Source organism: Synchiropus splendidus, chromosome 8, assembly GCF_027744825.2.
Source record: "Synchiropus splendidus isolate RoL2022-P1 chromosome 8, RoL_Sspl_1.0, whole genome shotgun sequence".
Lineage (NCBI taxonomy): Eukaryota > Metazoa > Chordata > Actinopteri > Syngnathiformes > Callionymidae > Synchiropus > Synchiropus splendidus.
In genome coordinates, this window is record NC_071341.1 from 4,898,025 (window position 1) to 4,905,721 (window position 7,697).

Genomic DNA, 7,697 nt, shown 5'->3' on the forward strand with positions numbered 1-7,697 from the left:
CGTGTCTTTCATCATTTGGATCTCATTGCACTCCCACCCATGCAGTTGTAAACAGTGTCATCATGCAGCCACAAGGCAGAAAAACACTGCGTATGAGCAGATGTCTCTCAAACTAACCAACACATTCTAGCATTGTCAGGATGACCTTGTTGCCACTTGAACTCACAGTAAGAGTCTTGAGCCACATGAGACCAAGGGCGCAGGAGGTTAGGGCTGGTTGAAAAGGGCCGGCGCTGAGTTGATTAGAGATGTTGTTCTAGGCACAAGTGACTAGCAAAAACAAGGTGCGTATTTTATTAGATATTGACAAACTTCGGACTACTCTGAGACTGTCTTTGAGTCAGTCAAACATCTCAAAATGGCCATCCTCCTAAAGTTGACTCTCCCCCTCAACTTTATGGGACCCTCAGTGGCATTAGTCAAACGTCATCAAGAGGTGTGTGCATGTGACATTTTTATATGTATTTTTTTTTATCTTTAAGAAACTGGTGAGTTTAAACTCAACTCAAAAGTAATGGTGTTACTGATCTCTCATAAGAGTGAGGGAATCAAGCAAAGCCATTCACCCTTTACATTTTAGCAATATGCAATGCAGTCCCATAGTCTCAACAGCCTTTTCCCAACTTTTCATTCAGCAAGTCAAACAATGTGTGAACGATAGTCTTCAAATGAGGATGAAGTGGTATCTACACTCAGTAACCAATGAATTGGCTGGATTTTTCTACCCTACGAGGTGCAATTTTTCAGTGACAATCCCTAATAACACAACAGGTCAACGTGAACCGGCATGTGAACAATGACCTACATGATATCTGTCAAGTGGGTGGGTTGAAACAGATGCTTTGGACAACATATGGCATAATACCATAGGTAATACCAAAGGATCGTCACAAAACACTTGAAGATAAGTGGTGAGTAGAATTATAGTGCAAATATCACGACTTAATTCTCTCCCTCTTAAATAATAACAATTAAAAAAAACAAGTCAGTAAAAACAATGAATTGAGATGATAATGGACCATGTTTGGTGCACTCGAGCTAATTGTCCATATTGTGTAAGTCAACATTTCCATAGAGATTGTTTAGAAGCTGACCCGATATTGAGGGGAGACTTTTTCAGGAAGTTACACAAGAGAGTTTGAAAGGCAAATACCACACCTGGCACATCTCCTCTCACACGTACCAGGACTGGCAGAGTCTCAACAGGTGTCATATCCCAGCTCTTTCTATACTGGGGTTATAGTTTGTCACGAGTAGCTCAGCCACGATACATCACTCTGTCATCAGACAGTGTCGCCCAAAACAAATATGTAATATAATTTATATTTGCTTGTTTACTTTGCCATTTAGATCAGTGATCATCAGTGATTTGTCAACACCCCATATCCACATGAAGGTCGGACAATTCTGATTCCATCCACATTCTGATAGAAAGTGGACAATGTGACACATGTCTACGTGGATCAGCTTGTGCAGTCGTGTTCAGCTCATGCTCTCATGGCTTAGCTCAGCCCACCACCTGAGAGAAGGTGCTGCTTTTAACTATTGAAGTATTTCATACATTTGAATGAAAACCATCCCAACCCATCTTCAATTGTAATTCGAACCAGTACTACACCATATATTTCATAATTTCATTAAATCCATTGGTTTAACACAGCTGAACAATGCATTTCATCGCACTTTCAGTTGAGTCTCTTTTCATTCCACCTTTTGTTAAAACCTAGCCTTTTTTGCCTAAAAAGCAAAGCAAACCAGGCGTCTAAATATGCATGGACACAAACACATTCAGTCAGAAAAGAGAAATGTGAGATTTGTGATCAAAATTATGGCCATATATCACATTTATATGGAAAATTCTTGTTTGTTTTTATTTACTTTTTTTTGATTGCGTTATTATAAAATGAAAAGGACAGCAGAAGTAGACGTGCTTGTGTGATTTGTGTCTCTGTGCTGTACCAACAGAGGCCAGGGGTGATCCTCAACCCCTCACATCTCTCTGTGTAATCATGCCTCTTTTTGTCCTGATTGAATATTTATTGGCTCATTTATTCTTGATCACAGACAGCAGCTTGTCTGTCCTGTCAAATTGAAGTCCCCTGCCTCAACAAGCAGACACATGCACACATGCACATGCACGCAAGCAATTTCCAGATGCCTCTGACATTTCCTAGTTTGACCACCCACCACCTAGATATAAGAGGTAGGTGCCAGAGGTTTGAGCTGTGCAGTGCAGTATTGTGACTGCATTGCGACTGCAATGTATTTATATTTCCTGAACGTGGAATCTACATTCACTGCAGCTTTAACTGAGCAGTTTCTGCACATACGATGAACTCCACCAGTAAGAAATAGGAGAGTGGAGAATGGATGATTGGAATCCAAAAATCGACATTGAACTATGTATGAAATACAAAAAAACAACAACAACAAAAAACAAATGTGTAAAAGTGTGCATGTGTGAATGAATAAACACAGTCCCTCAGCTATATATATATATATACTTTTGACTCATATTTAATTATCAATTTTTATGATAATTTATCATCCGTTTTGACTGACAGTCAATTAATTTTGAAAAAAAAAAACAGCCCAGAAAAACTGCTAAAGAGATTGAAGGTGAACATCGAGCTCAAGTAGCATCAGTGTCAGACCGCACCGTCCATTTGTTGTACGAGCCAAAGTGGACTTAATGGGAGACGACCAAGGAGGACACCATTGTTGAAAACAAGTCATAAAAAAAGCCAGACTGGAATTTGCCAACCTGCGTGCTGACAAGCCACACAGCTTCTGGGAGAATGTCCCATGAACAAATGAGACAAAATTTAAACTTTTTGCCAAGGCACATCAGCTCTGTGAAACATGAAGGAGGCTCTGTTTTGTTCTTGGGCTGCTTCGCCGCTGTTGAAAAACAATGTCTGACTTTCACTTACTTTTTACAGATACAGGTTATTTATGTGACCATTGTGAGTTTTTCTTCAATTAAATGAAAGGTACCAACAATTTTGTCCACGTATGCTTGTTGCTCAGGGCTCCAGCACAATGGAGATTTAAGGGTGTATCACTAGAAAAGGAAGATCTGACACAACCGGTTCCAAAGCTTGAAACTGAAGAAAAGAAACAGCTGAGCAGAGACTCCTGAGTCATCGTAATTGTGCTGAAAAAGCCTACCAGAGTGCACGAGTCTCCCACACAGACCCGGAAGTAAATCGGTTTGAAGAAACTATCACATGCACGACGAATGGGGTGTCAGCGATCATGGCGAAAATAGGTTTGTCAAAATTATTTGAGTAAAACAATTAAAGGAAGAGCTGTGAAAATAGTTTTATCCCATATCATTGGATTGTTTTCATAATTTCTTGTTTACACACGCAATTTTGTTACACCGCTGCACAGAATATCTCTGGCATAAACTGCTTTGTGTATTTATGAAGAATAAATAATACTTAATATAAATACAACCACAGTCGCCACTGACCAAATCCATGTGGGAAGCCATGATATGCATTTTTATTATTATTTCAATTGCTATATAAATCAAATCGGCAGCCAAGTATCTGGACAAATGCATATTGCATATTGTGGCAGCCCTAATATACATATTTAACTAGTGACTGGCTCCTCTGTGGAATGTGTACCTGTGCTCACACTGTGCAGCATGTCTGATGGTTTGCAGGTCATTATAATGAAAGGGTGGCATAAGATGTGTTAATATGTACAAGTGACCAAAAACCCCGATTCAGTTGTATGAAGTCGTACGGATCGGCCCTAACTCCATCTTCGAGTGGATACAGCCTAAGAAAATCATCACAGATCAGCTGTTGCTCGGGTTAAGGCATTCACGGTTGTTAGCAGACGGGACAGGAAGGAAATTGGGTTATCAGAGGAGGGGGGAAAAGGATACATGACAATTTCATTTTCAACTTTGGCTGTCCGCATGCTTTGTCTCATTTGGAAAACAGAAGCAGACGCAGACTGTCGGGGACAAATGTGGAGACTTCACGACACTTTCCATGAACAGTGTTTATAAAATGGGTGAAGAAAGAAATTCAGGAGGAATATCGGCATTGTGACCTGATACTGACACTGTATGTTAATTAATATTTAAGATTTGAAGCTGTTGTTTTTTCTTTTAGTTTGATCTAAAGGGTAAATAAAGAGAACCCATTCTGAATGTAGCAGGCTTAGGTGCTCCATGCTTATTGAACATTGTCTTCTATTGGCTACAAGTTCACTCATGAAATGCGGGTTTCCTCTTTCGCTGTCTGTGCCTCTTCTCTGCACTGTTCAGACCTTCAGGAAGTTTGGCCAGTGTTTGAACTGTGCTCAGTCTGATCAGCAGACATCTGAGGACTCTGTAGTGTGTGTTGGCTGAAAGATTTCCTCCATTATCTTTGGTCTTGCAATTCAATTTAGTGCTGCAAATTAACCCTTAAATATCATTTGGTTCATTTGTTGTATTAATTACTGTGTTACGATTGATTAATTTGATTTATTTTTTATGTTTTATGTTTTGTCTGAACCCATTCTCACTCCCATGGTGTATTATATTGACATTAAAGTGTACTTTTGTGTCCTATACTGATGCAGACAGCATGTTTATGCAGCATGTTTATTTTGAATGCCTTATATTAGCCCAACTGTGTGCTGTGGCTTCTAATATCATGGTTGCTGTTTTTCTCACAGATGCTGATTCCCCAGACATCTGCCCAGTTTCCTGGTGGTGGTGTTCTTCCATTCTTTAGTCGCACTATTGTGTCATGGGTGATTCTTCTTTGAAATTTATCTTGTTTTGGTTCCTGCTGTGTGTGTGCTGCACTTGCACTGTACATCTGAACATAGTGATTATAATGAAAATGTCGAAGTACGTCAACCCTGATCTCATGGTCCTAACTAATGAATCTCTCTAACCTCCCACATTCTTATTGGCCGCTTTCGCAGAGTAGGAATTTTTTCAGTTCGAAGAACCATTGCGCACAGCAGGAAGTAGGAACCAGTTGAATGATTCAAGGATCGTGTGCAGTGCCACTTCTTCTGGTTCTTAGAATGTGGTTCCTCCAAATCTTTCCAAGAACTAAAAAGGTTTATACAGTGCGAAAGCGGCCATAGTGACAAGTGGCCACCTGACTGAATGATGACCCAAAAAAGGGACATTTATAGGTTGTTTTGTGCAGACAATGAATAGATCAGACGAAATGTCTCATCTCCCAGCCGAAATAGAAATAGCTCCCTTCTTAAATCGCCATCTTCTGATTGTGTCAATTCTTTACTTTCATATTTAATCAGGTGTGTTAGGTATACGTTCACAGGCAGAGCAGTCCATTTCTTCGCAGCCCATCTGTTCCCATTGGGCTCCGGATCAGGCTTGGCGTTGAATGAGAAGGTGGGGGTGTTGGAGGGGTGACAGAATGTCAGGATCCCTCAGTGCAACTGTCTTGCCCCCAGTGTCCTGTCTAGACTCCTGCATGTTAACATGCCTCTTAACATAAGAGAGTATTATGTGTGACATGATTTGGATTTTCTTGTAATTTTGTCACATTTTTCACTTTCACTTGTCACTAATCAGCTTGAAACCTTTAAATAAACAAAACTTTCGGGAGAACAACATTTACTTTCAAACTTGCTTACTTGCTAAACCTGAGACTTCAGAACGCAGTCAACATTTTCACATGGTGGAGGATGGAGAAGAATGGGTCATTTGTAATTTTAAGCAACCACTGAGGGAAGCAATGATTGTCCAGTCAAAGAATTGAAATAGCATGTCATGGATACAACATGCATGTAAGCTGAACATTGTCTATGGTATTGTTTTTGCAGAAGCATTGTGTGATTCCTTTGAAAAAGAAACTGATTTGTTCCCCTTCATTTTTGGCATATAAATGTTAAATTAAACGTGTGTAAAAACCTGTTTATTTGTTTAAAATTAATCAAGATTTTTTTTTTTTGTCCTGAATTTGTCATATCTGTTGTTACGACATGAGAGTCATGTGTCAGGGCACTCAATCTTTAAAAATGTGAATATTACGAATAATAATCACAACAGCGTGACACAGTCGTGTTCTCATTGTGTGTGTCTGTCATATATAGAGGGACTGCAATTGCATCAGGCCAAAATGAGATCCCCTTCTGGTTATTCTCAGAGGAGCTGATGATACTAAAGACACTGGAGAGTGCCACGGCTGTGACCCACCTACACACACAGACATACACGCAGCAACCCTCCAAGCATTCTGTTCTCTTTACAACTTTACAAAATAGGCTTTTAATTTAGCAGGGCGACTGGGGTGTGTGGGGCCTGCCAGCATCAATCATCATGAGGAGGCCACGGAGGCCAGGACGTCCCCTGGGCCCTCTCAGCCAGGAGGATGTCCCTGTGTGTACACGCACACACGGTCTGTGCAGCTCTTTTATACAGCGGTTTGTGAGAACCCAGGATGTTATCGGTTGGAAGATGCACACACACAAGTGCACGTAGTGTCCTCCAGGCTATAGGCAGCAAATTGAACATTGATGGGAAATGAGTAAGAATGTTGATGCGAAGCAACTATGATTTATTTTCTAATAATATGATCACATTCAACCCAAAATAAAACCAAATCAAGCTAGATATACATGAAGGTATGCATGTTAAATCTGTGGAAATCACTTTGGTTGGGCTTCTGGTACGATGTTCGCCTGGATGCCAATTTGTATTTGCATTGCAGATGTTCATTTCCATTTTGGGTTCATTCTTTGATAATTGGATTTGGATCGTTCCCAAATGTTCAGCTGTAATTCTAAACTGGATCTTCAGGAGTTTTGATTTCAATGCCTTGTGAGTCAATTACTGTGACTGGTATTTCAGTGAAAATTTGAGAAACTGCAGAATTGTCAGGTGTGTGGGGGCAGTGGGGGGTGATGTCACTTGGTATATACAGCACATTCCGTGGCTCTCCCCCTCATGGACCGTGTAGTTGAGTCATCTTGACTGGATGCTGCTTTATATACTGAACCAAGTGGCACATTGTTTTATACACAGCGAAAAGAGTGTCGTCCCCTGGCAAACCTTAACCCCAACCCCAAGTCCTCCTGGATGAATGAAACAGAACATTTTGATGTTCACCAGAATGAGGGTAAATATGTGAACTAAGGGAGCAAGAGAGCGCGTCTCTGCTCATAAACGGTTGTGTTTGACTTCATATTTTACTGTTGCGTCCGCGTTGCTATTTGTTGGCCACAGTGGAAGTGCGTGCATTATTCTGAAACGCATTTCCCAGTGAAACAAGTTGTTTGATGCAGAACTCAATCAGAACTCAATGCTTCTATATTTGCTTTTAATATATATATATATATATATATATATATATATATATATATATTTAGAATCCCATATATATATATATATATATATATATATATATATATATATATATATATATATATATATATATATATGGGATTCTAAATGTTTTCACTGATACACTCTTGCAGCTGCACAGCTCTCATCAAGGATGAAGGTCTGACGTTGATTTCACTGAAGGTTATGAAGACTTCCAGGATACAAGTTGACCGTGCAAAATCTCAGGCAAGTCAATTCACTGTTTCCGCTACTTTCTTGTTGATGAAAATAAAGATGACAACTCACTCTGTCGTGTCTGTTTGGGCTGCAAAGGGTGTGTTGCATCAACTTTATTATTCGTTAAAGCCATGACAGAGGT